The following is a 26,630-nucleotide window of genomic DNA, read 5'->3' on the forward strand; positions in this document are numbered from 1 at the left end:
GGTACTTGCAAAACGAAGGGACATGCAGCAGATCCACACACGACGTGGCTCATTGGAGGACAATACGACATAGGCAAGAAAATACTGTTTCCGCCCGGGATCGAACCGGGGACCTTCTGCGTGTGAAGCAGACGTGATAACCGCTACACTACGGAAACGGCGGACCCGAGGAGTCCATCCTTGTTCACTCGAACTTGCCTCAGCCTTTCTCAAGTCCGCGAATGCACACACGACAGTTCTTTTGTCAGCCTGGAACCCATCACAGCCGAGGGCTCAAGAAGTCTTCGGGGTGCTCGAGAGGGTGTCTGCCGTAGCACCCCTAACGAGATAGCGGCGTTTCACGCAGTCGTTATTGCAAGTCATACCAGCAAAAGCAATCACTTTCTCAGCAGCAGGCAGTGCGAGCCCAGCGGCAGCTCTACATGAAGGTACCAATAGCCCAGGAAGGCCGCCGACTGCGGGAATTCGCGCCGCCCCCATCCCGCCAGCGTACACGAGACTTCCAGGGCACCCTGGACGACATCTAGGGACTGCAACAATTGGCATTCGCCGTGTCACAGGGCTCGTTGGTCTAGGGGTATGATTCCTGCTTAGGGTGCAGGAGGTCCCGGGTTCAAATCCCGGACGAGCCCTAGCGTTTTGTGCAAACTGATCGCACGTCAGTGGCTGAGTCAGCGCAAAAAGCTCGCCGTCAATATCAAATGAATTTCTTATTCGATGTGAGCAATTGACACTCTGGTCCGACGCGTGAAGGCGATTACGAAGGTTTCGGGTACAGATGGTAGCAGATGCATGTTAGTAAGTCTTGCTTAAAGTGATGAAAAAGTGTTTCCGCCCGGGATCGAACCGGGGACCTTCTGCGTGTTAGGCAGACGTGATAACCGCTACACCACGGAAACTGCTTGTGTGCACCTTACTTCACAGACAACTTGTAGTGATGTTGCCATCGTAACTCAAAAATTCAATAAATGTGGTACTTGCAAAACGAAGGGACATGCAGCAGATCCACACACGACGTGGCTCATTGGAGGACAATACGACATAGGCAGGAAAATACTGTTCCCGCCCGGGATCGAACCTGGGACCTTCTGCGTGTGAAGCAGACGTGATAACCGCTAAACTACGGAAACGACGGACCCGAGGAGTCCATCCTTGTTCACTCGCACTTGCCTCAGCCTTTCTCTAGTCCGCGAATGCACACACGACAGTTCTTTTGTCAGCCTGGAACCCATCACAGCCGAGGGCTCAAGAAGTCTTCGGGGTGCTCGAGAGGGTGTCTGCCGTAGCACCCCTAACGAGATAGCGGCGTTTCACGCAGTCGTTATTGCAAGTCATACCAGCAAAAGCAATCACTTTCTCAGCAGCAGGCAGTGCGAGCCCAGCGGCAGCTCTACATGAAGGTACCAATAGCCCAGGAAGGCCGCCGACTGCGGGAATTCGCGCCGCCCCCATCCCGCCAGCGTACACGAGACTTCCAGGGCACCCTGGACGACATCTAGGGACTGCAACAACTGGCATTCGCCGTGTCACAGGGCTCGTTGGTCTAGGGGTATGATTCCTGCTTAGGGTGCAGGAGGTCCCGGGTTCAAATCCCGGACGAGCCCTAGCGTTTTGTGCAAACTGATCGCACGTCAGTGGCTGAGTCAGCGCAAAAAGCTCGCCGTCAATATCAAATGAATTTCTTATTCGATGTGAGCAATTGACACTCTGGTCCGACGCGTGAAGGCGATTACGAAGGTTTCGGGTACAGATGGTAGCAGATGCATGTTAGTAAGTCTTGCTTAAAGTGATGAAAAAGTGTTTCCGCCCGGGATCGAACCGGGGACCTTCTGCGTGTTAGGCAGACGTGATAACCGCTACACCACGGAAACTGCTTGTGTGCACCTTACTTCACAGACAACTTGTAGTGATGTTGCCATCGTAACTCAAAAATTCAATAAATGTGGTACTTGCAAAACGAAGGGACATGCAGCAGATCCACACACGACGTGGCTCATTGGAGGACAATACGACACAGGCAAGAAAATACTGTTTCCGCCCGGGATCGAACCGGGGACCTTCTGCGTGTGAAGCAGACGTGATAACCGCTACACTACGGAAACGACGGACCCGAGGAGTCCATCCTTGTTCACTCGAACTTGCCTCAGCCTTTCTCAAGTCCGCGAATGCACACACGACAGTTCTTTTGTCAGCCTGGAACCCATCACAGCCGAGGGCTCAAGAAGTCTTCGGGGTGCTCGAGAGGGTGTCTGCCGTAGCACCCCTAACGAGATAGCGGCGTTTCACGCAGTCGTTATTGCAAGTCATACCAGCAAAAGCAATCACTTTCTCAGCAGCAGGCAGTGCGAGCCCAGCGGCAGCTCTACATGAAGGTACCAATAGCCCAGGAAGGCCGCCGACTGCGGGAATTCGCGCCGCCCCCATCCCGCCAGCGTACACGAGACTTCCAGGGCACCCTGGACGACATCTAGGGACTGCAACAATTGGCATTCGCCGTGTCACAGGGCTCGTTGGTCTAGGGGTATGATTCCTGCTTAGGGTGCAGGAGGTCCCGGGTTCAAATCCCGGACGAGCCCTAGCGTTTTCTGCAAACTGATCGCACGTCAGTGGCTGAGTCAGCGCAAAAAGCTCGCCGTCAATATCAAATGAATTTCTTATTCGATGTGAGCAATTGACACTCTGGTCCGACGCGTGAAGGCGATTACGAAGGTTTCGGGTACAGATGGTAGCAGATGCATGTTAGTAAGTCTTGCTTAAAGTGATGAAAAAGTGTTTCCGCCCGGGATCGAAGCGGGGACCTTCTGCGTGTTAGGCAGACGTGATAACCGCTACACCACGGAAACTGCTTGTGTGCACCTTACTTCACAGACAACTTGTAGTGATGTTGCCATCGTAACTCAAAAATTCAATAAATGTGGTACTTGCAAAACGAAGGGACATGCAGCAGATCCACACACGACGTGGCTCATTGGAGGACAATACGACATAGGCAAGAAAATACTGTTTCCGCCCGGGATCGAACCGGGGACCTTCTGCGTGTGAAGCAGACGTGATAACCGCTACACTACGGAAACAACGGACGCGAGGAGTCCATCCTTGTTCACTCGAACTTGCCTCAGCCTTTCTCTAGTCCGCGAATGCACACACGACAGTTCTTTTGTCAGCCTGGAACCCATCACAGCCGAGGGCTCAAGAAGTCTTCGGGGTGCTCGAGAGGGTGTCTGCCGTAGCACCCCTAACGAGATAGCGGCGTTTCACGCAGTCGTTATTGCAAGTCATACCAGCAAAAGCAATCACTTTCTCAGCAGCAGGCAGTGCGAGCCCAGCGGCAGCTCTACATGAAGGTACCAATAGCCCAGGAAGGCCGCCGACTGCGGGAATTCGCGCCGCCCCCATCCCGCCAGCGTACACGAGACCTCCAGGGCACCCTGGACGACATCTAGGGACTGCAACAATTGGCATTCGCCGTGTCACAGGGCTCGTTGGTCTAGGGGTATGATTCCTGCTTAGGGTGCAGGAGGTCCCGGGTTCAAATCCCGGACGAGCCCTAGCGTTTTGTGCAAACTGATCGCACGTCAGTGGCTGAGTCAGCGCAAAAAGCTCGCCGTCAATATCAAATGAATTTCTTATTCGATGTGAGCAATTGACACTCTGGTCCGACGCGTGAAGGCGATTACGAAGGTTTCGGGTACAGATGGTAGCAGATGCATGTTAGTAAGTCTTGCTTAAAGTGATGAAAAAGTGTTTCCGCCCGGGATCGAACCGGGGACCTTCTGCGTGTTAGGCAGACGTGATAACCGCTACACCACGGAAACTGCTTGTGTGCACCTTACTTCACAGACAACTTGTAGTGATGTTGCCATCGTAACTCAAAAATTCAATAAATGTGGTACTTGCAAAACGAAGGGACATGCAGCAGATCCACACACGACGTGGCTCATTGGAGGACAATACGACATAGGCAAGAAAATACTGTTTCCGCCCGGGATCGAACCGGGGACCTTCTGCGTGTGAAGCAGACGTGATAACCGCTACACTACGGAAACGACGGACCCGAGGAGTCCATCCTTGTTCACTCGAACTTGCCTCAGCCTTTCTCAAGTCCGCGAATGCACACACGACAGTTCTTTTGTCAGCCTGGAACCCATCACAGCGGAGGGCTCAAGAAGTCTTCGGGGTGCTCGAGAGGGTGTCTGCCGTAGCACCCCTAACGAGATAGCGGCGTTTCACGCAGTCGTTATTGCAAGTCATACCAGCAAAAGCAATCACTTTCTCAGCAGCAGGCAGTGCGAGCCCAGCGGCAGCTCTACATGAAGGTACCAATAGCCCAGGAAGGCCGCCGACTGCGGGAATTCGCGCCGCCCCCATCCCGCCAGCGTACACGAGACTTCCAGGGCACCCTGGACGACATCTAGGGACTGCAACAATTGGCATTCGCCGTGTCACAGGGCTCGTTGGTCTAGGGGTATGATTCCTGCTTAGGGTGCAGGAGGTCCCGGGTTCAAATCCCGGACGAGCCCTAGCGTTTTGTGCAAACTGATCGCACGTCAGTGGCTGAGTCAGCGCAAAAAGCTCGCCGTCAATATCAAATGAATTTCTTATTCGATGTGAGCAATTGACACTCTGGTCCGACGCGTGAAGGCGATTACGAAGGTTTCGGGTACAGATGGTAGCAGATGCATGTTAGTAAGTCTTGCTTAAAGTGATGAAAAAGTGTTTCCGCCCGGGATCTAACCGGGGACCTTCTGCGTGTTAGGCAGACGTGATAACCGCTACACCACGGAAACTGCTTGTGTGCACCTTACTTCACAGACAACTTGTAGTGATGTTGCCATCGTAACTCAAAAATTCAATAAATGTGGTACTTGCAAAACGAAGGGACATGCAGCAGATCCACACACGACGTGGCTCATTGGAGGACAATACGACATAGGCAAGAAAATACTGTTTCCGCCCGGGATCGAACCGGGGACCTTCTGCGTGTGAAGCAGACGTGATAACCGCTACACTACGGAAACGACGGACCCGAGGAGTCCATCCTTGTTCACTCGAACTTGCCTCAGCCTTTCTCAAGTCCGCGAATGCACACACGACAGTTCTTTTGTCAGCCTGGAACCCATCACAGCCGAGGGCTCAAGAAGTCTTCGGGGTGCTCGAGAGGGTGTCTGCCGTAGCACCCCTAACGAGATAGCGGCGTTTCACGCAGTCGTTATTGCAAGTCATACCAGCAAAAGCAATCACTTTCTCAGCAGCAGGCAGTGCGAGCCCAGCGGCAGCTCTACATGAAGGTACCAATAGCCCAGGAAGGCCGCCGACTGCGGGAATTCGCGCCGCCCCCATCCCGCCAGCGTACACGAGACTTCCAGGGCACCCTGGACGACATCTAGGGACTGCAACAATTGGCATTCGCCGTGTCACAGGGCTCGTTGGTCTAGGGGTATGATTCCTGCTTAGGGTGCAGGAGGTCCCGGGTTCAAATCCCGGACGAGCCCTAGCGTTTTGTGCAAACTGATCGCACGTCAGTGGCTGAGTCAGCGCAAAAAGCTCGCCGTCAATATCAAATGAATTTCTTATTCGATGTGAGCAATTGACACTCTGGTCCGACGCGTGAAGGCGATTACGAAGGTTTCGGGTACAGATGGTAGCAGATGCATGTTAGTAAGTCTTGCTTAAAGTGATGAAAAAGTGTTTCCGCCCGGGATCGAAGCGGGGACCTTCTGCGTGTTAGGCAGACGTGATAACCGCTACACCACGGAAACTGCTTGTGTGCACCTTACTTCACAGACAACTTGTAGTGATGTTGCCATCGTAACTCAAAAATTCAATAAATGTGGTACTTGCAAAACGAAGGGACATGCAGCAGATCCACACACGACGTGGCTCATTGGAGGACAATACGACATAGGCAAGAAAATACTGTTTCCGCCCGGGATCGAACCGGGGACCTTCTGCGTGTGAAGCAGACGTGATAACCGCTACACTACGGAAACGACGGACCCGAGGAGTCCATCCTTGTTCACTCGAACTTGCCTCAGCCTTTCTCAAGTCCGCGAATGCACACACGACAGTTCTTTTGTCAGCCTGGAACCCATCACAGCCGAGGGCTCAAGAAGTCTTCGGGGTGCTCGAGAGGGTGTCTGCCGTAGCACCCCTAACGAGATAGCGGCGTTTCACGCAGTCGTTATTGCAAGTCATACCAGCAAAAGCAATCACTTTCTCAGCAGCAGGCAGTGCGAGCCCAGCGGCAGCTCTACATGAAGGTACCAATAGCCCAGGAAGGCCGCCGACTGCGGGAATTCGCGCCGCCCCCATCCCGCCAGCGTACACGAGACTTCCAGGGCACCCTGGACGACATCTAGGGACTGCAACAATTGGCATTCGCCGTGTCACAGGGCTCGTTGGTCTAGGGGTATGATTCCTGCTTAGGGTGCAGGAGGTCCCGGGTTCAAATCCCGGACGAGCCCTAGCGTTTTGTGCAAACTGATCGCACGTCAGTGGCTGAGTCAGCGCAAAAAGCTCGCCGTCAATATCAAATGAATTTCTTATTCGATGTGAGCAATTGACACTCTGGTCCGACGCGTGAAGGCGATTACGAAGGTTTCGGGTACAGATGGTAGCAGATGCATGTTAGTAAGTCTTGCTTAAAGTGATGAAAAAGTGTTTCCGCCCGGGATCGAAGCGGGGACCTTCTGCGTGTTAGGCAGACGTGATAACCGCTACACCACGGAAACTGCTTGTGTGCACCTTACTTCACAGACAACTTGTAGTGATGTTGCCATCGTAACTCAAAAATTCAATAAATGTGGTACTTGCAAAACGAAGGGATATGCAGCAGATCCACACACGACGTGGCTCATTGGAGGACAATACGACATAGGCAAGAAAATACTGTTTCCGCCCGGGATCGAACCGGGGACCTTCTGCGTGTGAAGCAGACGTGATAACCGCTACACTACGGAAACGACGGACCCGAGGAGTCCATCCTTGTTCACTCGAACTTGCCTCAGCCTTTCTCAAGTCCGCGAATGCACACACGACAGTTCTTTTGTCAGCCTGGAACCCATCACAGCCGAGGGCTCAAGAAGTCTTCGGGGTGCTCGAGAGGGTGTCTGCCGTAGCACCCCTAACGAGATAGCGGCGTTTCACGCAGTCGTTATTGCAAGTCATACCAGCAAAAGCAATCACTTTCTCAGCAGCAGGCAGTGCGAGCCCAGCGGCAGCTCTACATGAAGGTACCAATAGCCCAGGAAGGCCGCCGACTGCGGGAATTCGCGCCGCCCCCATCCCGCCAGCGTACACGAGACTTCCAGGGCACCCTGGACGACATCTAGGGACTGCAACAATTGGCATTCGCCGTGTCACAGGGCTCGTTGGTCTAGGGGTATGATTCCTGCTTAGGGTGCAGGAGGTCCCGGGTTCAAATCCCGGACGAGCCCTAGCGTTTTGTGCAAACTGATCGCACGTCAGTGGCTGAGTCAGCGCAAAAAGCTCGCCGTCAATATCAAATGAATTTCTTATTCGATGTGAGCAATTGACACTCTGGTCCGACGCGTGAAGGCGATTACGAAGGTTTCGGGTACAGATGGTAGCAGATGCATGTTAGTAAGTCTTGCTTAAAGTGATGAAAAAGTGTTTCCGCCCGGGATCGAACCGGGGACCTTCTGCGTGTTAGGCAGACGTGATAACCGCTACACCACGGAAACTGCTTGTGTGCACCTTACTTCACAGACAACTTGTAGTGATGTTGCCATCGTAACTCAAAAATTCAATAAATGTGGTACTTGCAAAACGAAGGGACATGCAGCAGATCCACACACGACGTGGCTCATTGGAGGACAATACGACATAGGCAGGAAAATACTGTTCCCGCCCGGGATCGAACCTGGGACCTTCTGCGTGTGAAGCAGACGTGATAACCGCTACACTACGGAAACGACGGACCCGAGGAGTCCATCCTTGTTCACTCGAACTTGCCTCAGCCTTTCTCAAGTCCGCGAATGCACACACGACAGTTCTTTTGTCAGCCTGGAACCCATCACAGCCGAGGGCTCAAGAAGTCTTCGGGGTGCTCGAGAGGGTGTCTGCCGTAGCACCCCTAACGAGATAGCGGCGTTTCACGCAGTCGTTATTGCAAGTCATACCAGCAAAAGCAATCACTTTCTCAGCAGCAGGCAGTGCGAGCCCAGCGGCAGCTCTACATGAAGGTACCAATAGCCCAGGAAGGCCGCCGACTGCGGGAATTCGCGCCGCCCCCATCCCGCCAGCGTACACGAGACTTCCAGGGCACCCTGGACGACATCTAGGGACTGCAACAATTGGCATTCGCCGTGTCACAGGGCTCGTTGGTCTAGGGGTATGATTCCTGCTTAGGGTGCAGGAGGTCCCGGGTTCAAATCCCGGACGAGCCCTAGCGTTTTGTGCAAACTGATCGCACGTCAGTGGCTGAGTCAGCGCAAAAAGCTCGCCGTCAATATCAAATGAATTTCTTATTCGATGTGAGCAATTGACACTCTGGTCCGACGCGTGAAGGCGATTACGAAGGTTTCGGGTACAGATGGTAGCAGATGCATGTTAGTAAGTCTTGCTTAAAGTGATGAAAAAGTGTTTCCGCCCGGGATCGAAGCGGGGACCTTCTGCGTGTTAGGCAGACGTGATAACCGCTACATCACGGAAACTGCTTGTGTGCACCTTACTTCACAGACAACTTGTACTGATGTTGCCATCGTAACTCAAAAATTCAATAAATGTGGTACTTGCAAAACGAAGGGACATGCAGCAGATCCACACACGACGTGGCTCATTGGAGGACAATACGACATAGGCAAGAAAATACTGTTTCCGCCCGGGATCGAACCGGGGACCTTCTGCGTGTGAAGCAGACGTGATAACCGCTACACTACGGAAACGACGGACCCGAGGAGTCCATCCTTGTTCACTCGAACTTGCCTCAGCCTTTCTCAAGTCCGCGAATGCACACACGACAGTTCTTTTGTCAGCCTGGAACCCATCACAGCCGAGGGCTCAAGAAGTCTTCGGGGTGCTCGAGAGGGTGTCTGCCGTAGCACCCCTAACGAGATAGCGGCGTTTCACGCAGTCGTTATTGCAAGTCATACCAGCAAAAGCAATCACTTTCTCAGCAGCAGGCAGTGCGAGCCCAGCGGCAGCTCTACATGAAGGTACCAATAGCCCAGGAAGGCCGCCGACTGCGGGAATTCGCGCCGCCCCCATCCCGCCAGCGTACACGAGACTTCCAGGGCACCCTGGACGACATCTAGGGACTGCAACAATTGGCATTCGCCGTGTCACAGGGCTCGTTGGTCTAGGGGTATGATTCCTGCTTAGGGTGCAGGAGGTCCCGGGTTCAAATCCCGGACGAGCCCTAGCGTTTTGTGCAAACTGATCGCACGTCAGTGGCTGAGTCAGCGCAAAAAGCTCGCCGTCAATATCAAATGAATTTCTTATTCGATGTGAGCAATTGACACTCTGGTCCGACGCGTGAAGGCGATTACGAAGGTTTCGGGTACAGATGGTAGCAGATGCATGTTAGTAAGTCTTGCTTAAAGTGATGAAAAAGTGTTTCCGCCCGGGATCGAAGCGGGGACCTTCTGCGTGTTAGGCAGACGTGATAACCGCTACACCACGGAAACTGCTTGTGTGCACCTTACTTCACAGACAACTTGTAGTGATGTTGCCATCGTAACTCAAAAATTCAATAAATGTGGTACTTGCAAAACGAAGGGACATGCAGCAGATCCACACACGACGTGGCTCATTGGAGGACAATACGACATAGGCAAGAAAATACTGTTTCCGCCCGGGATCGAACCGGGGACCTTCTGCGTGTGAAGCAGACGTGATAACCGCTACACTACGGAAACGACGGACCCGAGGAGTCCATCCTTGTTCACTCGAACTTGCCTCAGCCTTTCTCAAGTCCGCGAATGCACACACGACAGTTCTTTTGTCAGCCTGGAACCCATCACAGCCGAGGGCTCAAGAAGTCTTCGGGGTGCTCGAGAGGGTGTCTGCCGTAGCACCCCTAACGAGATAGCGGCGTTTCACGCAGTCGTTATTGCAAGTCATACCAGCAAAAGCAATCACTTTCTCAGCAGCAGGCAGTGCGAGCCCAGCGGCAGCTCTACATGAAGGTACCAATAGCCCAGGAAGGCCGCCGACTGCGGGAATTCGCGCCGCCCCCATCCCGCCAGCGTACACGAGACTTCCAGGGCACCCTGGACGACATCTAGGGACTGCAACAATTGGCATTCGCCGTGTCACAGGGCTCGTTGGTCTAGGGGTATGATTCCTGCTTAGGGTGCAGGAGGTCCCGGGTTCAAATCCCGGACGAGCCCTAGCGTTTTGTGCAAACTGATCGCACGTCAGTGGCTGAGTCAGCGCAAAAAGCTCGCCGTCAATATCAAATGAATTTCTTATTCGATGTGAGCAATTGACACTCTGGTCCGACGCGTGAAGGCGATTACGAAGGTTTCGGGTACAGATGGTAGCAGATGCATGTTAGTAAGTCTTGCTTAAAGTGATGAAAAAGTGTTTCCGCCCGGGATCGAAGCGGGGACCTTCTGCGTGTTAGGCAGACGTGATAACCGCTACACCACGGAAACTGCTTGTGTGCACCTTACTTCACAGACAACTTGTAGTGATGTTGTAATCGTAACTCAAAAATTCAATAAATGTGGTACTTGCAAAACGAAGGGACATGCAGCAGATCCACACACGACGTGGCTCATTGGAGGACAATACGACATAGGCAAGAAAATACTGTTTCCGCCCGGGATCGAACCGGGGACCTTCTGCGTGTGAAGCAGACGTGATAACCGCTACACTACGGAAACGACGGACCCGAGGAGTCCATCCTTGTTCACTCGAACTTGCCTCAGCCTTTCTCAAGTCCGCGAATGCACACACGACAGTTCTTTTGTCAGCCTGGAACCCATCACAGCCGAGGGCTCAAGAAGTCTTCGGGGTGCTCGAGAGGGTGTCTGCCGTAGCACCCCTAACGAGATAGCGGCGTTTCACGCAGTCGTTATTGCAAGTCATACCAGCAAAAGCAATCACTTTCTCAGCAGCAGGCAGTGCGAGCCCAGCGGCAGCTCTACATGAAGGTACCAATAGCCCAGGAAGGCCGCCGACTGCGGGAATTCGCGCCGCCCCCATCCCGCCAGCGTACACGAGACTTCCAGGGCACCCTGGACGACATCTAGTGACTGCCACAATTGGCATTCGCCGTGTCACAGGGCTCGTTGGTCTAGGGGTATGATTCCTGCTTAGGGTGCAGGAGGTCCCGGGTTCAAATCCCGGACGAGCCCCAGCGTTTTGTGCAAACTGATCGCACGTCAGTGGCTGAGTCAGCGCAAAAAGCTCGCCGTCAATATCAAATGAATTTCTTATTCGATGTGAGCAATTGACACTCTGGTCCGACGCGTGAAGGCGATTACGAAGGTTTCGGGTACAGATGGTAGCAGATGCATGTTAGTAAGTCTCGCTTAAAGTGATGAAAAAGTGTTTCCGCCCGGGATCGAAGCGGGGACCTTCTGCGTGTTAGGCAGACGTGATAACCGCTACACCACGGAAACTGCTTGTGTGCACCTTACTTCACAGACAACTTGTACTGATGTTGCCATCGTAACTCAAAAATTCAATAAATGTGGTACTTGCAAAACGAAGGGACATGCAGCAGATCCACACACGACGTGGTTCATTGGAGGACAATACGACATAGGCAAGAAAATACTGTTCCCGCCCGGGATCGAACCGGGGACCTTCTGCGTGTGAAGCAGACGTGATAACCGCTAAACTACGGAAACGACGGACCCGAGGAGTCCATCCTTGTTCACTCGAACTTGCCTCAGCCTTTCTCTAGTCCGCGAATGCACACACGACAGTTCTTTTGTCAGCCTGGAACCCATCACAGCCAAGGGCTCAAGAAGTCTTCGGGGTGCTCGAGAGGGTGTCTGCCGTAGCACCCCTAACGAGATAGCGGCGTTTCACGCAGTCGTTATTGCAAGTCATACCAGCAAAAGCAATCACTTTCTCAGCAGCAGGCAGTGCGAGCCCAGCGGCAGCTCTACATGAAGGTACCAATAGCCCAGGAAGGCCGCCGACTGCGGGAATTCGCGCCGCCCCCATCCCGCCAGCGTACACGAGACTTCCAGGGCACCCTGGACGACATCTAGGGACTGCAACAATTGGCATTCGCCGTGTCACAGGGCTCGTTGGTCTAGGGGTATGATTCCTGCTTAGGTTGCAGGAGGTCCCGGGTTCAAATCCCGGACGAGCCCTAGCGTTTTGTGCAAACTGATCGCACGTCAGTGGCTGAGTCAGCGCAAAAAGCTCGCCGTCAATATCAAATGAATTTCTTATTCGATGTGAGCAATTGACACTCTGGTCCGACGCGTGAAGGCGATTACGAAGGTTTCGGGTACAGATGGTAGCAGATGCATGTTAGTAAGTCTTGCTTAAAGTGATGAAAAAGTTTTTCCGCCCGGGATCGAACCGGGGACCTTCTGCGTGTTAGGCAGACGTGATAACCGCTACACCACGGAAACTGCTTGTGTGCACCTTACTTCACAGACAACTTGTACTGATGTTGCCATCGTAACTCAAAAATTCAATAAATGTGGTACTTGCAAAACGAAGGGACATGCAGCAGATCCACACACGACGTGGCTCATTGGAGGACAGTACGACATAGGCAAGAAAATACTGTTCCCGCCCGGGATCGAACCGGGGACCTTCTGCGTGTGAAGCAGACGTGATAACCGCTAAACTACGGAAACGACGGACCCGAGGAGTCCATCCTTGTTCACTCGAACTTGCCTCAGCCTTTCTCTAGTCCGCGAATGCACACACGACAGTTCTTTTGTCAGCCTGGAACCCATCACAGCCGAGGGCTCAAGAAGTCTTCGGGGTGCTCGAGAGGGTGTCTGCCGTAGCACCCCTAACGAGATAGCGGCGTTTCACGCAGTCGTTATTGCAAGTCATACCAGCAAAAGCAATCACTTTCTCAGCAGCAGGCAGTGCGAGCCCAGCGGCAGCTCTACATGAAGGTACCAATAGCCCAGGAAGGCCGCCGACTGCGGGAATTCGCGCCGCCCCCATCCCGCCAGCGTACACGAGACTTCCAGGGCACCCTGGACGACATCTAGGGACTGCAACAATTGGCGTTCGCCGTGTCACAGGGCTCGTTGGTCTAGGAGTATGATTCCTGCTTAGGGTGCAGGAGGTCCCGGGTTCAAATCCCGGACGAGCCCTAGCGTTTTGTGCAAACTGATCGCACGTCAGTGGCTGAGTCAGCGCAAAAAGCTCGCCGTCAATATCAAATGAATTTCTTATTCGATGTGAGCAATTGACACTCTGGTCCGACGCGTGAAGGCGATTACGAAGGTTTCGGGTACAGATGGTAGCAGATGCATGTTAGTAAGTCTTGCTTAAAGTGATGAAAAAGTGTTTCCGCCCGGGATCGAAGCGGGGACCTTCTGCGTGTTAGGCAGACGTGATAACCGCTACACCACGGAAACTGCTTGTGTGCACCTTACTTCACAGACAACTTGTAGTGATGTTGCCATCGTAACTCAAAAATTCAATAAATGTGGTACTTGCAAAAGGAAGGGACATGCAGCAGATCCACACACGACGTGGCTCATTGGAGGACAGTACGACATAGGCAAGAAAATACTGTTCCCGCCCGGGATCGAACCGGGGACCTTCTGCGTGTGAAGCAGACGTGATAACCGCTAAACTACGGAAACGACGGACCCGAGGAGTCCATCCTTGTTCACTCGCACTTGCCTCAGCCTTTCTCTAGTCCGCGAATGCACACACGACAGTTCTTTTGTCAGCCTGGAACCCATCACAGCCGAGGGCTCAAGAAGTCTTCGGGGTGCTCGAGAGGGTGTCTGCCGTAGCACCCCTAACGAGATAGCGGCGTTTCACGCAGTCGTTATTGCAAGTCATACCAGCAAAAGCAATCACTTTCTCAGCAGCAGGCAGTGCGAGCCCAGCGGCAGCTCTACATGAAGGTACCAATAGCCCAGGAAGGCCGCCGACTGCGGGAATTCGCGCCGCCCCCATCCCGCCAGCGTACACGAGACTTCCAGGGCACCCTGGACGACATCTAGGGACTGCAATAATTGGCATTCGCCGTGTCACAGGGCTCGTTGGTCTAGGGGTATGATTCCTGCTTAGGGTGCAGGAGGTCCCGGGTTCAAATCCCGGACGAGCCCTAGCGTTTTGTGCAAACTGATCGCACGTCAGTGGCTGAGTCAGCGCGAAAAGCTCGCCGTCAATATCAAATGAATTTCTTATTCGATGTGAGCAATTGACACTCTGGTCCGACGCGTGAAGGCGATTACGAAGGTTTCGGGTACAGATGGTAGCAGATGCATGTTAGTAAGTCTTGCTTAAAGTGATGAAAAAGTGTTTCCGCCCGGGATCGAAGCGGGGACCTTCTGCGTGTTAGGCAGACGTGATAACCGCTACACCACGGAAACTGCTTGTGTGCACCTTACTTCACAGACAACTTGTACTGATGTTGCCATCGTAACTCAAAAATTCAATAAATGCGGTACTTGCAAAACGAAGGGACATGCAGCAGATCCACACACGACGTGGCTCATTGGAGGACAATACGACATAGGCAGGAAAATACTGTTGCCGCCCGGGATCGAACCGGGGACCTTCTGCGTGTGAAGCAGACGTGATAACCGCTACACTACGGAAACGACGGACCCGAGGAGTCCATCCCTGTTCACTCGAACTTGCCTCAGCCTTTCTCAAGTCCGCGAATGCACACACGACAGTTCTTTTGTCAGCCTGGAACCCATCACAGCCAAGGGCTCAAGAAGTCTTCGGGGTGCTCGAGAGGGTGTCTGCCGTAGCACCCCTAACGAGATAGCGGCGTTTCGCGCAGTCGTTATTGCTAGTCATATCAGCAAAAGCAATCACTTTCTCAGCAGCAGGCAGTGCGAGCCCAGCGGCAGCTCTACATGAAGGTACCAATAGCCCAGGAAGGCCGCCGACTGCGGGAATTCGCGCCGCCCCCATCCCGCCAGCGTACACGAGACTTCCAGGGCACCCTGGACGACATCTAGGGACTGCAACAATTGGCATTCGCCGTGTCACAGGGCTCGTTGGTCTAGGGGTATGATTCCTGCTTAGGGTGCAGGAGGTCCCGGGTTCAAATCCCGGACGAGCCCTAGCGTTTTGTGCAAACTGATCGCACGTCAGTGGCTGAGTCAGCGCAAAAAGCTCGCCGTCAATATCAAATGAATTTCTTATTCGATGTGAGCAATTGACACTCTGGTCCGACGCGTGAAGGCGATTACGAAGGTTTCGGGTACAGATGGTGGCAGATGCATGTTAGTAAGTCTTGCTTAAAGTGATGAAAAAGTGTTTCCGCCCGGGATCGAAGCGGGGACCTTCTGCGTGTTAGGCAGACGTGATAACCGCTACACCACGGAAACTGCTTGTGTGCACCTTACTTCACAGACAACTTGTACTGATGTTGCCATCGTAACTCAAAAATTCAATAAATGTGGTACTTGCAAAACGAAGGGACATGTAGCAGATCCACACACGACGTGGCTCATTGGAGGACAATACGACATAGGCAAGAAAATACTGTTCCCGCCCGGGATCGAACCGGGGACCTTCTGCGTGTGAAGCAGACGTGATAACCGCTAAACTACGGAAACGACGGACCCGAGGAGTCCATCCTTGTTCACTCGAACTTGCCTCAGCCTTTCTCTAGTCCGCGAATGCACACACGACAGTTCTTTTGTCAGCCTGGAACCCATCACAGCCGAGGGCTCAAGAAGTCTTCGGGGTGCTCGAGAGGGTGTCTGCCGTAGCACCCCTAACGAGATAGCGGCGTTTCACGCAGTCGTTATTGCAAGTCATACCAGCAAAAGCAATCACTTTCTCAGCAGCAGGCAGTGCGAGCCCAGCGGCAGCTCTACATGAAGGTACCAATAGCCCAGGAAGGCCGCCGACTGCGGGAATTCGCGCCGCCCCCATCCCGCCAGCGTACACGAGACTTCCAGGGCACCCTGGACGACATCTAGGGACTGCAACAATTGGCATTCGCCGTGTCACAGGGCTCGTTGGTCTAGGGGTATGATTCCTGCTTAGGTTGCAGGAGGTCCCGGGTTCAAATCCCGGACGAGCCCTAGCGTTTTGTGCAAACTGATCGCACGTCAGTGGCTGAGTCAGCGCAAAAAGCTCGCCGTCAATATCAAATGAATTTCTTATTCGATGTGAGCAATTGACACTCTGGTCCGACGCGTGAAGGCGATTACGAAGGTTTCGGGTACAGATGGTAGCAGATGCATGTTAGTAAGTCTTGCTTAAAGTGATGAAAAAGTGTTTCCGCCCGGGATCGAAGCGGGGACCTTCTGCGTGTTAGGCAGACGTGATAACCGTTACACCACGGAAACTGCTTGTGTGCACCTTACTTCACAGACAACTTGTAGTGATGTTGCCATCGTAACTCAAAAATTCAATAAATGTGGTACTTGCAAAACGAAGGGACATGCAGCAGATCCACACACGACGTGGCTCATTGGAGGACAGTACGACATAGGCAAGAAAATACTGTTCCCGCCCGGGATCGAACCGGGGACCTTCTGCGTGTGAAGCAGACGTGATAACCGCTAAACTACGGAAACGACGGACCCGAGGAGTCCATCCTTGTTCACTCGAACTTGCCTCAGCCTTTCTCTAGTCCGCGAATGCACACACGACAGTTCTTTTGTCAGCCTGGAACCCATCACAGCCGAGGGCTCAAGAAGTCTTCGGGGTGCTCGAGAGGGTGTCTGCCGTAGCACCCCTAACGAGATAGCGGCGTTTCACGCAGTCGTTATTGCAAGTCATACCAGCAAAAGCAATCACTTTCTCAGCAGCAGGCAGTGCGAGCCCAGCGGCAGCTCTACATGAAGGTACCAATAGCCCAGGAAGGCCGCCGACTGCGGGAATTCGCGCCGCCCCCATCCCGCCAGCGTACACGAGACTTCCAGGGCACCCTGGACGACATCTAGGGACTGCAACAATTGGCATTCGCCGTGTCACAGGGCTCGTTGGTCTAGGGGTATGATTCCTGCTTAGGGTGCAGGAGGTCCCGGGTTCAAATCCCGGACGAGCCCTAGCGTATTGTGCAAACTGATCGCACGTCAGTGGCTGAGTCAGCGCAAAAAGCTCGCCGTCAATATCAAATGAATTTCTTATTCGATGTGAGCAATTGACACTCTGGTCCGACGCGTGAAGGCGATTACGAAGGTTTCGGGTACAGATGGTAGCAGATGCATGTTAGTAAGTCTTGCTTAAAGTGATGAAAAAGTGTTTCCGCCCGGGATCGAAGCGGGGACCTTCTGCGTGTTAGGCAGACGTGATAACCGCTACACCACGGAAACTGCTTGTGTGCACCTTACTTCACAGACAACTTGTAGTGATGTTGCCATCGTAACTCAAAAATTCAATAAATGTGGTACTTGCAAAACGAAGGGACATGCAGCAGATCCACACACGACGTGGCTCATTGGAGGACAATACGACATAGGCAAGAAAATACTGTTTCCGCCCGGGATCGAACCGGGGACCTTCTGCGTGTGAAGCAGACGTGATAACCGCTACACTACGGAAACGACGGACCCGAGGAGTCCATCCTTGTTCACTCGAACTTGCCTCAGCCTTTCTCAAGTCCGCGAATGCACACACGACAGTTCTTTTGTCAGCCTGGAACCCATCACAGCCGAGGGCTCAAGAAGTCTTCGGGGTGCTCGAGAGGGTGTCTGCCGTAGCACCCCTAACGAGATAGCGGCGTTTCACGCAGTCGTTATTGCAAGTCATACCAGCAAAAGCAATCACTTTCTCAGCAGCAGGCAGTGCGAGCCCAGCGGCAGCTCTACATGAAGGTACCAATAGCCCAGGAAGGCCGCCGACTGCGGGAATTCGCGCCGCCCCCATCCCGCCAGCGTACACGAGACTTCCAGGGCACCCTGGACGACATCTAGGGACTGCAACAATTGGCATTCGCCGTGTCACAGGGCTCGTTGGTCTAGGGGTATGATTCCTGCTTAGGGTGCAGGAGGTCCCGGGTTCAAATCCCGGACGAGCCCTAGCGTTTTGTGCAAACTGATCGCACGTCAGTGGCTGAGTCAGCGCAAAAAGCTCGCCGTCAATATCAAATGAATTTCTTATTCGATGTGAGCAATTGACACTCTGGTCCGACGCGTGAAGGCGATTACGAAGGTTTCGGGTACAGATGGTAGCAGATGCATGTTAGTAAGTCTTGCTTAAAGTGATGAAAAAGTGTTTCCGCCCGGGATCGAACCGGGGACCTTCTGCGTGTTAGGCAGACGTGATAACCGCTACACCACGGAAACTGCTTGTGTGCACCTTACTTCACAGACAACTTGTAGTGATGTTGCCATCGTAACTCAAAAATTCAATAAATGTGGTACTTGCAAAACGAAGGGACATGCAGCAGATCCACACACGACGTGGCTCATTGGAGGACAATACGACATAGGCAGGAAAATACTGTTCCCGCCCGGGATCGAACCGGGGACCTTCTGCGTGTGAAGCAGACGTGATAACCGCTACACTACGGAAACGACGGACCCGAGGAGTCCATCCTTGTTCACTCGAACTTGCCTCAGCCTTTCTCTAGTCCGCGAATGCACACACGACAGTTCTTTTGTCAGCCTGGAACCCATCACAGCCGAGGGCTCAAGAAGTCTTCGGGGTGCTCGAGAGGGTGTCTGCCGTAGCACCCCTAACGAGATAGCGGCGTTTCACGCAGTCGTTATTGCAAGTCATACCAGCAAAAGCAATCACTTTCTCAGCAGCAGGCAGTGCGAGCCCAGCGGCAGCTCTACATGAAGGTACCAATAGCCCAGGAAGGCCGCCGACTGCGGGAATTCGCGCCGCCCCCATCCCGCCAGCGTACACGAGACTTCCAGGGCACCCTGGACGACATCTAGGGACTGCAACAATTGGCATTCGCCGTGTCACAGGGCTCGTTGGTCTAGGGGTATGATTCCTGCTTAGGGTGCAGGAGGTCCCGGGTTCAAATCCCGGACGAGCCCTAGCGTATTGTGCAAACTGATCGCACGTCAGTGGCTGAGTCAGCGCAAAAAGCTCGCCGTCAATATCAAATGAATTTCTTATTCGATGTGAGCAATTGACACTCTGGTCCGACGCGTGAAGGCGATTACGAAGGTTTCGGGTACAGATGGTAGCAGATGCATGTTAGTAAGTCTTGCTTAAAGTGATGAAAAAGTGTTTCCGCCCGGGATCGAAGCGGGGACCTTCTGCGTGTTAGGCAGACGTGATAACCGCTACACCACGGAAACTGCTTGTGTGCACCTTACTTCACAGACAACTTGTACTGATGTTGCCATCGTAACTCAAAAATTCAATAAATGTGGTACTTGCAAAACGAAGGGACATGCAGCAGATCCACACACGACGTGGCTCATTGGAGGACAATACGACATAGGCAAGAAAATACTGTTTCCGCCCGGGATCGAACCGGGGACCTTCTGCGTGTGAAGCAGACGTGATAACCGCTACACTACGGAAACGACGGACCCGAGGAGTCCATCCTTGTTCACTCGAACTTGCCTCAGCCTTTCTCAAGTCCGCGAATGCACACACGACAGTTCTTTTGTCAGCCTGGAACCCATCACAGCCGAGGGCTCAAGAAGTCTTCGGGGTGCTCGAGAGGGTGTCTGCCGTAGCACCCCTAACGAGATAGCGGCGTTTCACGCAGTCGTTATTGCAAGTCATACCAGCAAAAGCAATCACTTTCTCAGCAGCAGGCAGTGCGAGCCCAGCGGCAGCTCTACATGAAGGTACCAATAGCCCAGGAAGGCCGCCGACTGCGGGAATTCGCGCCGCCCCCATCCCGCCAGCGTACACGAGACTTCCAGGGCACCCTGGACGACATCTAGGGACTGCAACAATTGGCATTCGCCGTGTCACAGGGCTCGTTGGTCTAGGGGTATGATTCCTGCTTAGGGTGCAGGAGGTCCCGGGTTCAAATCCCGGACGAGCCCTAGCGTTTTGTGCAAACTGATCGCACGTCAGTGGCTGAGTCAGCGCAAAAAGCTCGCCGTCAATATCAAATGAATTTCTTATTCGATGTGAGCAATTGACACTCTGGTCCGACGCGTGAAGGCGATTACGAAGGTTTCGGGTACAGATGGTAGCAGATGCATGTTAGTAAGTCTTGCTTAAAGTGATGAAAAAGTGTTTCCGCCCGGGATCGAACCGGGGACCTTCTGCGTGTTAGGCAGACGTGATAACCGCTACACCACGGAAACTGCTTGTGTGCACCTTACTTCACAGACAACTTGTAGTGATGTTGCCATCGTAACTCAAAAATTCAATAAATGTGGTACTTGCAAAACGAAGGGACATGCAGCAGATCCACACACGACGTGGCTCATTGGAGGACAATACGACATAGGCAGGAAAATACTGTTGCCGCCCGGGATCGAACCGGGGACCTTCTGCGTGTGAAGCAGACGTGATAACCGCTACACTACGGAAACGACGGACCCGAGGAGTCCATCCTTGTTCACTCGAACTTGCCTCAGCCTTTCTCAAGTCCGCGAATGCACACACGACAGTTCTTTTGTCAGCCTGGAACCCATCACAGCCGAGGGCTCAAGAAGTCTTCGGGGTGCTCGAGAGGGTGTCTGCCGTAGCACCCCTAACGAGATAGCGGCGTTTCACGCAGTCGTTATTGCAAGTCATACCAGCAAAAGCAATCACTTTCTCAGCAGCAGGCAGTGCGAGCCCAGCGGCAGCTCTACATGAAGGTACCAATAGCCCAGGAAGGCCGCCGACTGCGGGAATTCGCGCCGCCCCCATCCCGCCAGCGTACACGAGACTTCCAGGGCACCCTGGACGACATCTAGGGACTGCAACAATTGGCATTCGCCGTGTCACAGGGCTCGTTGGTCTAGGGGTATGATTCCTGCTTAGGGTGCAGGAGGTCCCGGGTTCAAATCCCGGACGAGCCCTAGCGTTTTGTGCAAACTGATCGCACGTCAGTGGCTGAGTCAGCGCAAAAAGCTCGCCGTCAATATCAAATGAATTTCTTATTCGATGTGAGCAATTGACACTCTGGTCCGACGCGTGAAGGCGATTACGAAGGTTTCGGGTACAGATGGTAGCAGATGCATGTTAGTAAGTCTTGCTTAAAGTGATGAAAAAGTGTTTCCGCCCGGGATCGAACCGGGGACCTTCTGCGTGTTAGGCAGACGTGATAACCGCTACACCACGGAAACTGCTTGTGTGCACCTTACTTCACAGACAACTTGTAGTGATGTTGCCATCGTAACTCAAAAATTCAATAAATGTGGTACTTGCAAAACGAAGGGACATGCAGCAGATCCACACACGACGTGGCTCATTGGAGGACAATACGACATAGGCAGGAAAATACTGTTCCCGCCCGGGATCGAACCGGGGACCTTCTGCGTGTGAAGCAGACGTGATAACCGCTACACTACGGAAACGACGGACCCGAGGAGTCCATCCTTGTTCACTCGAACTTGCCTCAGCCTTTCTCTAGTCCGCGAATGCACACACGACAGTTCTTTTGTCAGCCTGGAACCCATCACAGCCGAGGGCTCAAGAAGTCTTCGGGGTGCTCGAGAGGGTGTCTGCCGTAGCACCCCTAACGAGATAGCGGCGTTTCACGCAGTCGTTATTGCAAGTCATACCAGCAAAAGCAATCACTTTCTCAGCAGCAGGCAGTGCGAGCCCAGCGGCAGCTCTACATGAAGGTACCAATAGCCCAGGAAGGCCGCCGACTGCGGGAATTCGCGCCGCCCCCATCCCGCCAGCGTACACGAGACTTCCAGGGCACCCTGGACGACATCTAGGGACTGCAACAATTGGCATTCGCCGTGTCACAGGGCTCGTTGGTCTAGGGGTATGATTCCTGCTTAGGGTGCAGGAGGTCCCGGGTTCAAATCCCGGACGAGCCCTAGCGTATTGTGCAAACTGATCGCACGTCAGTGGCTGAGTCAGCGCAAAAAGCTCGCCGTCAATATCAAATGAATTTCTTATTCGATGTGAGCAATTGACACTCTGGTCCGACGCGTGAAGGCGATTACGAAGGTTTCGGGTACAGATGGTAGCAGATGCATGTTAGTAAGTCTTGCTTAAAGTGATGAAAAAGTGTTTCCGCCCGGGATCGAAGCGGGGACCTTCTGCGTGTTAGGCAGACGTGATAACCGCTACACCACGGAAACTGCTTGTGTGCACCTTACTTCACAGACAACTTGTACTGATGTTGCCATCGTAACTCAAAAATTCAATAAATGTGGTACTTGCAAAACGAAGGGACATGCAGCAGATCCACACACGACGTGGCTCATTGGAGGACAATACGACATAGGCAAGAAAATACTGTTTCCGCCCGGGATCGAACCGGGGACCTTCTGCGTGTGAAGCAGACGTGATAACCGCTACACTACGGAAACGACGGACCCGAGGAGTCCATCCTTGTTCACTCGAACTTGCCTCAGCCTTTCTCAAGTCCGCGAATGCACACACGACAGTTCTTTTGTCAGCCTGGAACCCATCACAGCCGAGGGCTCAAGAAGTCTTCGGGGTGCTCGAGAGGGTGTCTGCCGTAGCACCCCTAACGAGATAGCGGCGTTTCACGCAGTCGTTATTGCAAGTCATACCAGCAAAAGCAATCACTTTCTCAGCAGCAGGCAGTGCGAGCCCAGCGGCAGCTCTACATGAAGGTACCAATAGCCCAGGAAGGCCGCCGACTGCGGGAATTCGCGCCGCCCCCATCCCGCCAGCGTACACGAGACTTCCAGGGCACCCTGGACGACATCTAGGGACTGCAACAATTGGCATTCGCCGTGTCACAGGGCTCGTTGGTCTAGGGGTATGATTCCTGCTTAGGGTGCAGGAGGTCCCGGGTTCAAATCCCGGACGAGCCCTAGCGTTTTGTGCAAACTGATCGCACGTCAGTGGCTGAGTCAGCGCGAAAAGCTCGCCGTCAATATCAAATGAATTTCTTATTCGATGTGAGCAATTGACACTCTGGTCCGACGCGTGAAGGCGATTACGAAGGTTTCGGGTACAGATGGTAGCAGATGCATGTTAGTAAGTCTTGCTTAAAGTGATGAAAAAGTGTTTCCGCCCGGGATCGAAGCGGGGACCTTCTGCGTGTTAGGCAGACGTGATAACCGCTACACCACGGAAACTGCTTGTGTGCACCTTACTTCACAGACAACTTGTAGTGATGTTGCCATCGTAACTCAAAAATTCAATAAATGTGGTACTTGCAAAACGAAGGGACATGCAGCAGATCCACACACGACGTGGCTCATTGGAGGACAATACGACATAGGCAAGAAAATACTGTTTCCGCCCGGGATCGAACCGGGGACCTTCTGCGTGTGAAGCAGACGTGATAACCGCTACACTACGGAAACGACGGACCCGAGGAGTCCATCCTTGTTCACTCGAACTTGCCTCAGAATTCTCAAGTCCGCGAATGCACACACGACAGTTCTTTTGTCAGCCTGGAACCCATCACAGCCGAGGGCTCAAGAAGTCTTCGGGGTGCTCGAGAGGGTGTCTGCCGTAGCACCCCTAACGAGATAGCGGCGTTTCACGCAGTCGTTATTGCAAGTCATACCAGCAAAAGCAATCACTTTCTCAGCAGCAGGCAGTGCGAGCCCAGCGGCAGCTCTACATGAAGGTACCAATAGCCCAGGAAGGCCGCCGACTGCGGGAATTCGCGCCGCCCCCATCCCGCCAGCGTACACGAGACTTCCAGGGCACCCTGGACGACATCTAGGGACTGCAACAATTGGCATTCGCCGTGTCACAGGGCTCGTTGGTCTAGGGGTATGATTCCTGCTTAGGGTGCAGGAGGTCCCGGGTTCAAATCCCGGACGAGCCCTAGCGTTTTGTGCAAACTGATCGCACGTCAGTGGCTGAGTCAGCGCAAAAAGCTCGCCGTCAATATCAAATGAATTTCTTATTCGATGTGAGCAATTGACACTCTGGTCCGACGCGTGAAGGCGATTACGAAGGTTTCGGGTACAGATGGTAGCAGATGCATGTTAGTAAGTCTTGCTTAAAGTGATGAAAAAGTGTTTCCGCCCGGGATCGAAGCGGGGACCTTCTGCGTGTTAGGCAGACGTGATAACCGCTACACCACGGAAACTGCTTGTGTGCACCTTACTTCACAGACAACTTGTACTGATGTTGCCATCGTAACTCAAAAATTCAATAAATGTGGTACTTGCAAAACGAAGGGACATGCAGCAGATCCACACACGACGTGGCTCATTGGAGGACAATACGACATAGGCAGGAAAAAACTGTTCCCGCCCGGGATCGAACCGGGGACCTTCTGCGTGTGAAGCAGACGTGATAACCGCTACACTACGGAAACGACGGACCCGAGGAGTCCATCCTTGTTCACTCGAACTTGCCTCAGCCTTTCTCTAGTCCGCGAATGCACACACGACAGTTCTTTTGTCAGCCTGGAACCCATCACAGCCGAGGGCTCAAGAAGTCTTCGGGGTGCTCGAGAGGGTGTCTGCCGTAGCACCCCTAACGAGATAGCGGCGTTTCACGCAGTCGTTATTGCAAGTCATACCAGCAAAAGCAATCACTTTCTCAGCAGCAGGCAGTGCGAGCCCAGCGGCAGCTCTACATGAAGGTACCAATAGCCCAGGAAGGCCGCCGACTGCGGGAATTCGCGCCGCCCCCATCCCGCCAGCGTACACGAGACTTCCAGGGCACCCTGGACGACATCTAGGGACTGCAACAATTGGCGTTCGCCGTGTCACAGGGCTCGTTGGTCTAGGGGTATGATTCCTGCTTAGGGTGCAGGAGGTCCCGGGTTCAAATCCCGGACGAGCCCTAGCGTTTTGTGCAAACTGATCGCACGTCAGTGGCTGAGTCAGCGCAAAAAGCTCGCCGTCAATATCAAATGAATTTCTTATTCGATGTGAGCAATTGACACTCTGGTCCGACGCGTGAAGGCGATTACGAAGGTTTCGGGTACAGATGGTAGCAGATGCATGTTAGTAAGTCTTGCTTAAAGTGATGAAAAAGTGTTTCCGCCCGGGATCGAAGCGGGGACCTTCTGCGTGTTAGGCAGACGTGATAACCGCTACACCACGGAAACTGCTTGTGTGCACCTTACTTCACAGACAACTTGTACTGATGTTGCCATCGTAACTCAAAAATTCAATAAATGCGGTACTTGCAAAACGAAGGGACATGCAGCAGATCCACACACGACGTGGCTCATTGGAGGACAATACGACATAGGCAGGAAAATACTGTTGCCGCCCGGGATCGAACCGGGGACCTTCTGCGTGTGAAGCAGACGTGATAACCGCTACACTACGGAAACGACGGACCCGAGGAGTCCATCCTTGTTCACTCGAACTTGCCTCAGCCTTTCTCAAGTCCGCGAATGCACACACGACAGTTCTTTTGTCAGCCTGGAACCCATCACAGCCAAGGGCTCAAGAAGTCTTCGGGGTGCTCGAGAGGGTGTCTGCCGTAGCACCCCTAACGAGATAGCGGCGTTTCGCGCAGTCGTTATTGCAAGTCATATCAGCAAAAGCAATCACTTTCTCAGCAGCAGGCAGTGCGAGCCCAGCGGCAGCTCTACATGAAGGTACCAATAGCCCAGGAAGGCCGCCGACTGCGGGAATTCGCGCCGCCCCCATCCCGCCAGCGTACACGAGACTTCCAGGGCACCCTGGACGACATCTAGGGACTGCAATAATTGGCATTCGCCGTGTCACAGGGCTCGTTGGTCTAGGGGTATGATTCCTGCTTAGGGTGCAGGAGGTCCCGGGTTCAAATCCCGGACGAGCCCTAGCGTTTTGTGCAAACTGATCGCACGTCAGTGGCTGAGTCAGCGCGAAAAGCTCGCCGTCAATATCAAATGAATTTCTTATTCGATGTGAGCAATTGACACTCTGGTCCGACGCGTGAAGGCGATTACGAAGGTTTCGGGTACAGATGGTAGCAGATGCATGTTAGTAAGTCTTGCTTAAAGTGATGAAAAAGTGTTTCCGCCCGGGATCGAAGCGGGGACCTTCTGCGTGTTAGGCAGACGTGATAACCGCTACACCACGGAAACTGCTTGTGTGCACCTTACTTCACAGACAACTTGTACTGATGTTGCCATCGTAACTCAAAAATTCAATAAATGCGGTACTTGCAAAACGAAGGGACATGCAGCAGATCCACACACGACGTGGCTCATTGGAGGACAATACGACATAGGCAGGAAAATACTGTTGCCGCCCGGGATCGAACCGGGGACCTTCTGCGTGTGAAGCAGACGTGATAACCGCTACACTACGGAAACGACGGACCCGAGGAGTCCATCCTTGTTCACTCGAACTTGCCTCAGCCTTTCTCAAGTCCGCGAATGCACACACGACAGTTCTTTTGTCAGCCTGGAACCCATCACAGCCAAGGGCTCAAGAAGTCTTCGGGGTGCTCGAGAGGGTGTCTGCCGTAGCACCCCTAACGAGATAGCGGCGTTTCGCGCAGTCGTTATTGCAAGTCATATCAGCAAAAGCAATCACTTTCTC

The 26,630-nt window shown here is 53.3% G+C and overlaps 82 non-coding genes across 82 annotated transcripts; 27 read left to right on the forward strand and 55 right to left on the reverse strand.

The window, feature by feature from the left end:
- Nucleotides 1-85: 85 nt before the first annotated feature.
- On the reverse strand, nt 86-158 carry Trnav-cac. The gene has a single exon. It is a non-coding gene; the product is annotated as a tRNA-Val (tRNA).
- A 402-nt stretch (nt 159-560) lies between these two features.
- Trnap-agg lies at nt 561-632 on the forward strand. Its single transcript has one exon. It is a non-coding gene; the product is annotated as a tRNA-Pro (tRNA).
- A 194-nt stretch (nt 633-826) lies between these two features.
- Nucleotides 827-899, reverse strand: Trnav-aac. Its single transcript has one exon. It is a non-coding gene; the product is annotated as a tRNA-Val (tRNA).
- A 158-nt stretch (nt 900-1,057) lies between these two features.
- Nucleotides 1,058-1,130, reverse strand: Trnav-cac. Its single transcript has one exon. It is a non-coding gene; the product is annotated as a tRNA-Val (tRNA).
- A 402-nt stretch (nt 1,131-1,532) lies between these two features.
- Nucleotides 1,533-1,604, forward strand: Trnap-agg. Its single transcript has one exon. It is a non-coding gene; the product is annotated as a tRNA-Pro (tRNA).
- Nucleotides 1,605-1,798: 194 nt separating this feature from the next.
- Trnav-aac lies at nt 1,799-1,871 on the reverse strand. Its single transcript has one exon. It is a non-coding gene; the product is annotated as a tRNA-Val (tRNA).
- Nucleotides 1,872-2,029: 158 nt separating this feature from the next.
- Trnav-cac lies at nt 2,030-2,102 on the reverse strand. Its single transcript has one exon. It is a non-coding gene; the product is annotated as a tRNA-Val (tRNA).
- Nucleotides 2,103-2,504: 402 nt separating this feature from the next.
- Trnap-agg lies at nt 2,505-2,576 on the forward strand. The gene has a single exon. It is a non-coding gene; the product is annotated as a tRNA-Pro (tRNA).
- Nucleotides 2,577-2,770: 194 nt separating this feature from the next.
- On the reverse strand, nt 2,771-2,843 carry Trnav-aac. Its single transcript has one exon. It is a non-coding gene; the product is annotated as a tRNA-Val (tRNA).
- Nucleotides 2,844-3,001: 158 nt separating this feature from the next.
- On the reverse strand, nt 3,002-3,074 carry Trnav-cac. Its single transcript has one exon. It is a non-coding gene; the product is annotated as a tRNA-Val (tRNA).
- Nucleotides 3,075-3,476: 402 nt separating this feature from the next.
- Nucleotides 3,477-3,548, forward strand: Trnap-agg. The gene has a single exon. It is a non-coding gene; the product is annotated as a tRNA-Pro (tRNA).
- Nucleotides 3,549-3,742: 194 nt separating this feature from the next.
- Nucleotides 3,743-3,815, reverse strand: Trnav-aac. Its single transcript has one exon. It is a non-coding gene; the product is annotated as a tRNA-Val (tRNA).
- Nucleotides 3,816-3,973: 158 nt separating this feature from the next.
- On the reverse strand, nt 3,974-4,046 carry Trnav-cac. Its single transcript has one exon. It is a non-coding gene; the product is annotated as a tRNA-Val (tRNA).
- A 402-nt stretch (nt 4,047-4,448) lies between these two features.
- Nucleotides 4,449-4,520, forward strand: Trnap-agg. Its single transcript has one exon. It is a non-coding gene; the product is annotated as a tRNA-Pro (tRNA).
- Nucleotides 4,521-4,714: 194 nt separating this feature from the next.
- Nucleotides 4,715-4,787, reverse strand: Trnav-aac. The gene has a single exon. It is a non-coding gene; the product is annotated as a tRNA-Val (tRNA).
- Nucleotides 4,788-4,945: 158 nt separating this feature from the next.
- On the reverse strand, nt 4,946-5,018 carry Trnav-cac. The gene has a single exon. It is a non-coding gene; the product is annotated as a tRNA-Val (tRNA).
- Nucleotides 5,019-5,420: 402 nt separating this feature from the next.
- Nucleotides 5,421-5,492, forward strand: Trnap-agg. Its single transcript has one exon. It is a non-coding gene; the product is annotated as a tRNA-Pro (tRNA).
- Nucleotides 5,493-5,686: 194 nt separating this feature from the next.
- Nucleotides 5,687-5,759, reverse strand: Trnav-aac. Its single transcript has one exon. It is a non-coding gene; the product is annotated as a tRNA-Val (tRNA).
- A 158-nt stretch (nt 5,760-5,917) lies between these two features.
- Trnav-cac lies at nt 5,918-5,990 on the reverse strand. The gene has a single exon. It is a non-coding gene; the product is annotated as a tRNA-Val (tRNA).
- Nucleotides 5,991-6,392: 402 nt separating this feature from the next.
- Trnap-agg lies at nt 6,393-6,464 on the forward strand. The gene has a single exon. It is a non-coding gene; the product is annotated as a tRNA-Pro (tRNA).
- A 194-nt stretch (nt 6,465-6,658) lies between these two features.
- Nucleotides 6,659-6,731, reverse strand: Trnav-aac. The gene has a single exon. It is a non-coding gene; the product is annotated as a tRNA-Val (tRNA).
- Nucleotides 6,732-6,889: 158 nt separating this feature from the next.
- Nucleotides 6,890-6,962, reverse strand: Trnav-cac. Its single transcript has one exon. It is a non-coding gene; the product is annotated as a tRNA-Val (tRNA).
- A 402-nt stretch (nt 6,963-7,364) lies between these two features.
- On the forward strand, nt 7,365-7,436 carry Trnap-agg. Its single transcript has one exon. It is a non-coding gene; the product is annotated as a tRNA-Pro (tRNA).
- A 194-nt stretch (nt 7,437-7,630) lies between these two features.
- Trnav-aac lies at nt 7,631-7,703 on the reverse strand. Its single transcript has one exon. It is a non-coding gene; the product is annotated as a tRNA-Val (tRNA).
- Nucleotides 7,704-7,861: 158 nt separating this feature from the next.
- On the reverse strand, nt 7,862-7,934 carry Trnav-cac. Its single transcript has one exon. It is a non-coding gene; the product is annotated as a tRNA-Val (tRNA).
- A 402-nt stretch (nt 7,935-8,336) lies between these two features.
- Trnap-agg lies at nt 8,337-8,408 on the forward strand. The gene has a single exon. It is a non-coding gene; the product is annotated as a tRNA-Pro (tRNA).
- Nucleotides 8,409-8,602: 194 nt separating this feature from the next.
- On the reverse strand, nt 8,603-8,675 carry Trnav-aac. The gene has a single exon. It is a non-coding gene; the product is annotated as a tRNA-Val (tRNA).
- A 158-nt stretch (nt 8,676-8,833) lies between these two features.
- On the reverse strand, nt 8,834-8,906 carry Trnav-cac. Its single transcript has one exon. It is a non-coding gene; the product is annotated as a tRNA-Val (tRNA).
- Nucleotides 8,907-9,308: 402 nt separating this feature from the next.
- On the forward strand, nt 9,309-9,380 carry Trnap-agg. The gene has a single exon. It is a non-coding gene; the product is annotated as a tRNA-Pro (tRNA).
- Nucleotides 9,381-9,574: 194 nt separating this feature from the next.
- Nucleotides 9,575-9,647, reverse strand: Trnav-aac. The gene has a single exon. It is a non-coding gene; the product is annotated as a tRNA-Val (tRNA).
- A 158-nt stretch (nt 9,648-9,805) lies between these two features.
- On the reverse strand, nt 9,806-9,878 carry Trnav-cac. Its single transcript has one exon. It is a non-coding gene; the product is annotated as a tRNA-Val (tRNA).
- A 402-nt stretch (nt 9,879-10,280) lies between these two features.
- On the forward strand, nt 10,281-10,352 carry Trnap-agg. Its single transcript has one exon. It is a non-coding gene; the product is annotated as a tRNA-Pro (tRNA).
- Nucleotides 10,353-10,546: 194 nt separating this feature from the next.
- Nucleotides 10,547-10,619, reverse strand: Trnav-aac. The gene has a single exon. It is a non-coding gene; the product is annotated as a tRNA-Val (tRNA).
- A 158-nt stretch (nt 10,620-10,777) lies between these two features.
- Trnav-cac lies at nt 10,778-10,850 on the reverse strand. The gene has a single exon. It is a non-coding gene; the product is annotated as a tRNA-Val (tRNA).
- Nucleotides 10,851-11,252: 402 nt separating this feature from the next.
- Nucleotides 11,253-11,324, forward strand: Trnap-agg. Its single transcript has one exon. It is a non-coding gene; the product is annotated as a tRNA-Pro (tRNA).
- Nucleotides 11,325-11,518: 194 nt separating this feature from the next.
- On the reverse strand, nt 11,519-11,591 carry Trnav-aac. The gene has a single exon. It is a non-coding gene; the product is annotated as a tRNA-Val (tRNA).
- Nucleotides 11,592-11,749: 158 nt separating this feature from the next.
- On the reverse strand, nt 11,750-11,822 carry Trnav-cac. The gene has a single exon. It is a non-coding gene; the product is annotated as a tRNA-Val (tRNA).
- Nucleotides 11,823-12,224: 402 nt separating this feature from the next.
- Nucleotides 12,225-12,296, forward strand: Trnap-agg. Its single transcript has one exon. It is a non-coding gene; the product is annotated as a tRNA-Pro (tRNA).
- Nucleotides 12,297-12,490: 194 nt separating this feature from the next.
- Nucleotides 12,491-12,563, reverse strand: Trnav-aac. Its single transcript has one exon. It is a non-coding gene; the product is annotated as a tRNA-Val (tRNA).
- Nucleotides 12,564-12,721: 158 nt separating this feature from the next.
- On the reverse strand, nt 12,722-12,794 carry Trnav-cac. The gene has a single exon. It is a non-coding gene; the product is annotated as a tRNA-Val (tRNA).
- A 402-nt stretch (nt 12,795-13,196) lies between these two features.
- Trnap-agg lies at nt 13,197-13,268 on the forward strand. The gene has a single exon. It is a non-coding gene; the product is annotated as a tRNA-Pro (tRNA).
- A 194-nt stretch (nt 13,269-13,462) lies between these two features.
- On the reverse strand, nt 13,463-13,535 carry Trnav-aac. The gene has a single exon. It is a non-coding gene; the product is annotated as a tRNA-Val (tRNA).
- Nucleotides 13,536-13,693: 158 nt separating this feature from the next.
- Trnav-cac lies at nt 13,694-13,766 on the reverse strand. The gene has a single exon. It is a non-coding gene; the product is annotated as a tRNA-Val (tRNA).
- A 402-nt stretch (nt 13,767-14,168) lies between these two features.
- Trnap-agg lies at nt 14,169-14,240 on the forward strand. The gene has a single exon. It is a non-coding gene; the product is annotated as a tRNA-Pro (tRNA).
- A 194-nt stretch (nt 14,241-14,434) lies between these two features.
- Trnav-aac lies at nt 14,435-14,507 on the reverse strand. Its single transcript has one exon. It is a non-coding gene; the product is annotated as a tRNA-Val (tRNA).
- A 158-nt stretch (nt 14,508-14,665) lies between these two features.
- Nucleotides 14,666-14,738, reverse strand: Trnav-cac. The gene has a single exon. It is a non-coding gene; the product is annotated as a tRNA-Val (tRNA).
- A 402-nt stretch (nt 14,739-15,140) lies between these two features.
- On the forward strand, nt 15,141-15,212 carry Trnap-agg. The gene has a single exon. It is a non-coding gene; the product is annotated as a tRNA-Pro (tRNA).
- Nucleotides 15,213-15,406: 194 nt separating this feature from the next.
- Nucleotides 15,407-15,479, reverse strand: Trnav-aac. Its single transcript has one exon. It is a non-coding gene; the product is annotated as a tRNA-Val (tRNA).
- Nucleotides 15,480-15,637: 158 nt separating this feature from the next.
- Nucleotides 15,638-15,710, reverse strand: Trnav-cac. The gene has a single exon. It is a non-coding gene; the product is annotated as a tRNA-Val (tRNA).
- A 402-nt stretch (nt 15,711-16,112) lies between these two features.
- Trnap-agg lies at nt 16,113-16,184 on the forward strand. Its single transcript has one exon. It is a non-coding gene; the product is annotated as a tRNA-Pro (tRNA).
- Nucleotides 16,185-16,378: 194 nt separating this feature from the next.
- On the reverse strand, nt 16,379-16,451 carry Trnav-aac. The gene has a single exon. It is a non-coding gene; the product is annotated as a tRNA-Val (tRNA).
- Nucleotides 16,452-16,609: 158 nt separating this feature from the next.
- Trnav-cac lies at nt 16,610-16,682 on the reverse strand. Its single transcript has one exon. It is a non-coding gene; the product is annotated as a tRNA-Val (tRNA).
- Nucleotides 16,683-17,084: 402 nt separating this feature from the next.
- On the forward strand, nt 17,085-17,156 carry Trnap-agg. Its single transcript has one exon. It is a non-coding gene; the product is annotated as a tRNA-Pro (tRNA).
- A 194-nt stretch (nt 17,157-17,350) lies between these two features.
- Nucleotides 17,351-17,423, reverse strand: Trnav-aac. The gene has a single exon. It is a non-coding gene; the product is annotated as a tRNA-Val (tRNA).
- Nucleotides 17,424-17,581: 158 nt separating this feature from the next.
- Nucleotides 17,582-17,654, reverse strand: Trnav-cac. Its single transcript has one exon. It is a non-coding gene; the product is annotated as a tRNA-Val (tRNA).
- A 402-nt stretch (nt 17,655-18,056) lies between these two features.
- On the forward strand, nt 18,057-18,128 carry Trnap-agg. The gene has a single exon. It is a non-coding gene; the product is annotated as a tRNA-Pro (tRNA).
- A 194-nt stretch (nt 18,129-18,322) lies between these two features.
- On the reverse strand, nt 18,323-18,395 carry Trnav-aac. Its single transcript has one exon. It is a non-coding gene; the product is annotated as a tRNA-Val (tRNA).
- Nucleotides 18,396-18,553: 158 nt separating this feature from the next.
- On the reverse strand, nt 18,554-18,626 carry Trnav-cac. The gene has a single exon. It is a non-coding gene; the product is annotated as a tRNA-Val (tRNA).
- A 402-nt stretch (nt 18,627-19,028) lies between these two features.
- Nucleotides 19,029-19,100, forward strand: Trnap-agg. Its single transcript has one exon. It is a non-coding gene; the product is annotated as a tRNA-Pro (tRNA).
- Nucleotides 19,101-19,294: 194 nt separating this feature from the next.
- Nucleotides 19,295-19,367, reverse strand: Trnav-aac. The gene has a single exon. It is a non-coding gene; the product is annotated as a tRNA-Val (tRNA).
- Nucleotides 19,368-19,525: 158 nt separating this feature from the next.
- Nucleotides 19,526-19,598, reverse strand: Trnav-cac. The gene has a single exon. It is a non-coding gene; the product is annotated as a tRNA-Val (tRNA).
- Nucleotides 19,599-20,000: 402 nt separating this feature from the next.
- On the forward strand, nt 20,001-20,072 carry Trnap-agg. The gene has a single exon. It is a non-coding gene; the product is annotated as a tRNA-Pro (tRNA).
- A 194-nt stretch (nt 20,073-20,266) lies between these two features.
- Trnav-aac lies at nt 20,267-20,339 on the reverse strand. Its single transcript has one exon. It is a non-coding gene; the product is annotated as a tRNA-Val (tRNA).
- A 158-nt stretch (nt 20,340-20,497) lies between these two features.
- Nucleotides 20,498-20,570, reverse strand: Trnav-cac. The gene has a single exon. It is a non-coding gene; the product is annotated as a tRNA-Val (tRNA).
- Nucleotides 20,571-20,972: 402 nt separating this feature from the next.
- Trnap-agg lies at nt 20,973-21,044 on the forward strand. Its single transcript has one exon. It is a non-coding gene; the product is annotated as a tRNA-Pro (tRNA).
- A 194-nt stretch (nt 21,045-21,238) lies between these two features.
- Nucleotides 21,239-21,311, reverse strand: Trnav-aac. The gene has a single exon. It is a non-coding gene; the product is annotated as a tRNA-Val (tRNA).
- A 158-nt stretch (nt 21,312-21,469) lies between these two features.
- On the reverse strand, nt 21,470-21,542 carry Trnav-cac. The gene has a single exon. It is a non-coding gene; the product is annotated as a tRNA-Val (tRNA).
- A 402-nt stretch (nt 21,543-21,944) lies between these two features.
- Trnap-agg lies at nt 21,945-22,016 on the forward strand. Its single transcript has one exon. It is a non-coding gene; the product is annotated as a tRNA-Pro (tRNA).
- A 194-nt stretch (nt 22,017-22,210) lies between these two features.
- On the reverse strand, nt 22,211-22,283 carry Trnav-aac. The gene has a single exon. It is a non-coding gene; the product is annotated as a tRNA-Val (tRNA).
- Nucleotides 22,284-22,441: 158 nt separating this feature from the next.
- Nucleotides 22,442-22,514, reverse strand: Trnav-cac. Its single transcript has one exon. It is a non-coding gene; the product is annotated as a tRNA-Val (tRNA).
- A 402-nt stretch (nt 22,515-22,916) lies between these two features.
- On the forward strand, nt 22,917-22,988 carry Trnap-agg. The gene has a single exon. It is a non-coding gene; the product is annotated as a tRNA-Pro (tRNA).
- Nucleotides 22,989-23,182: 194 nt separating this feature from the next.
- Nucleotides 23,183-23,255, reverse strand: Trnav-aac. The gene has a single exon. It is a non-coding gene; the product is annotated as a tRNA-Val (tRNA).
- A 158-nt stretch (nt 23,256-23,413) lies between these two features.
- On the reverse strand, nt 23,414-23,486 carry Trnav-cac. The gene has a single exon. It is a non-coding gene; the product is annotated as a tRNA-Val (tRNA).
- Nucleotides 23,487-23,887: 401 nt separating this feature from the next.
- On the forward strand, nt 23,888-23,959 carry Trnap-agg. The gene has a single exon. It is a non-coding gene; the product is annotated as a tRNA-Pro (tRNA).
- A 194-nt stretch (nt 23,960-24,153) lies between these two features.
- Trnav-aac lies at nt 24,154-24,226 on the reverse strand. Its single transcript has one exon. It is a non-coding gene; the product is annotated as a tRNA-Val (tRNA).
- A 158-nt stretch (nt 24,227-24,384) lies between these two features.
- Nucleotides 24,385-24,457, reverse strand: Trnav-cac. The gene has a single exon. It is a non-coding gene; the product is annotated as a tRNA-Val (tRNA).
- Nucleotides 24,458-24,859: 402 nt separating this feature from the next.
- Trnap-agg lies at nt 24,860-24,931 on the forward strand. The gene has a single exon. It is a non-coding gene; the product is annotated as a tRNA-Pro (tRNA).
- A 194-nt stretch (nt 24,932-25,125) lies between these two features.
- Nucleotides 25,126-25,198, reverse strand: Trnav-aac. The gene has a single exon. It is a non-coding gene; the product is annotated as a tRNA-Val (tRNA).
- A 158-nt stretch (nt 25,199-25,356) lies between these two features.
- On the reverse strand, nt 25,357-25,429 carry Trnav-cac. Its single transcript has one exon. It is a non-coding gene; the product is annotated as a tRNA-Val (tRNA).
- A 402-nt stretch (nt 25,430-25,831) lies between these two features.
- Nucleotides 25,832-25,903, forward strand: Trnap-agg. Its single transcript has one exon. It is a non-coding gene; the product is annotated as a tRNA-Pro (tRNA).
- Nucleotides 25,904-26,097: 194 nt separating this feature from the next.
- Nucleotides 26,098-26,170, reverse strand: Trnav-aac. Its single transcript has one exon. It is a non-coding gene; the product is annotated as a tRNA-Val (tRNA).
- Nucleotides 26,171-26,328: 158 nt separating this feature from the next.
- Trnav-cac lies at nt 26,329-26,401 on the reverse strand. Its single transcript has one exon. It is a non-coding gene; the product is annotated as a tRNA-Val (tRNA).
- Nucleotides 26,402-26,630: the final 229 nt, after the last annotated feature.

This window comes from Schistocerca americana, unplaced genomic scaffold (genome assembly GCF_021461395.2).
Source record: "Schistocerca americana isolate TAMUIC-IGC-003095 unplaced genomic scaffold, iqSchAmer2.1 HiC_scaffold_139, whole genome shotgun sequence".
In the NCBI taxonomy this organism is placed as follows: Eukaryota; Metazoa; Arthropoda; class Insecta; order Orthoptera; family Acrididae; genus Schistocerca; species Schistocerca americana.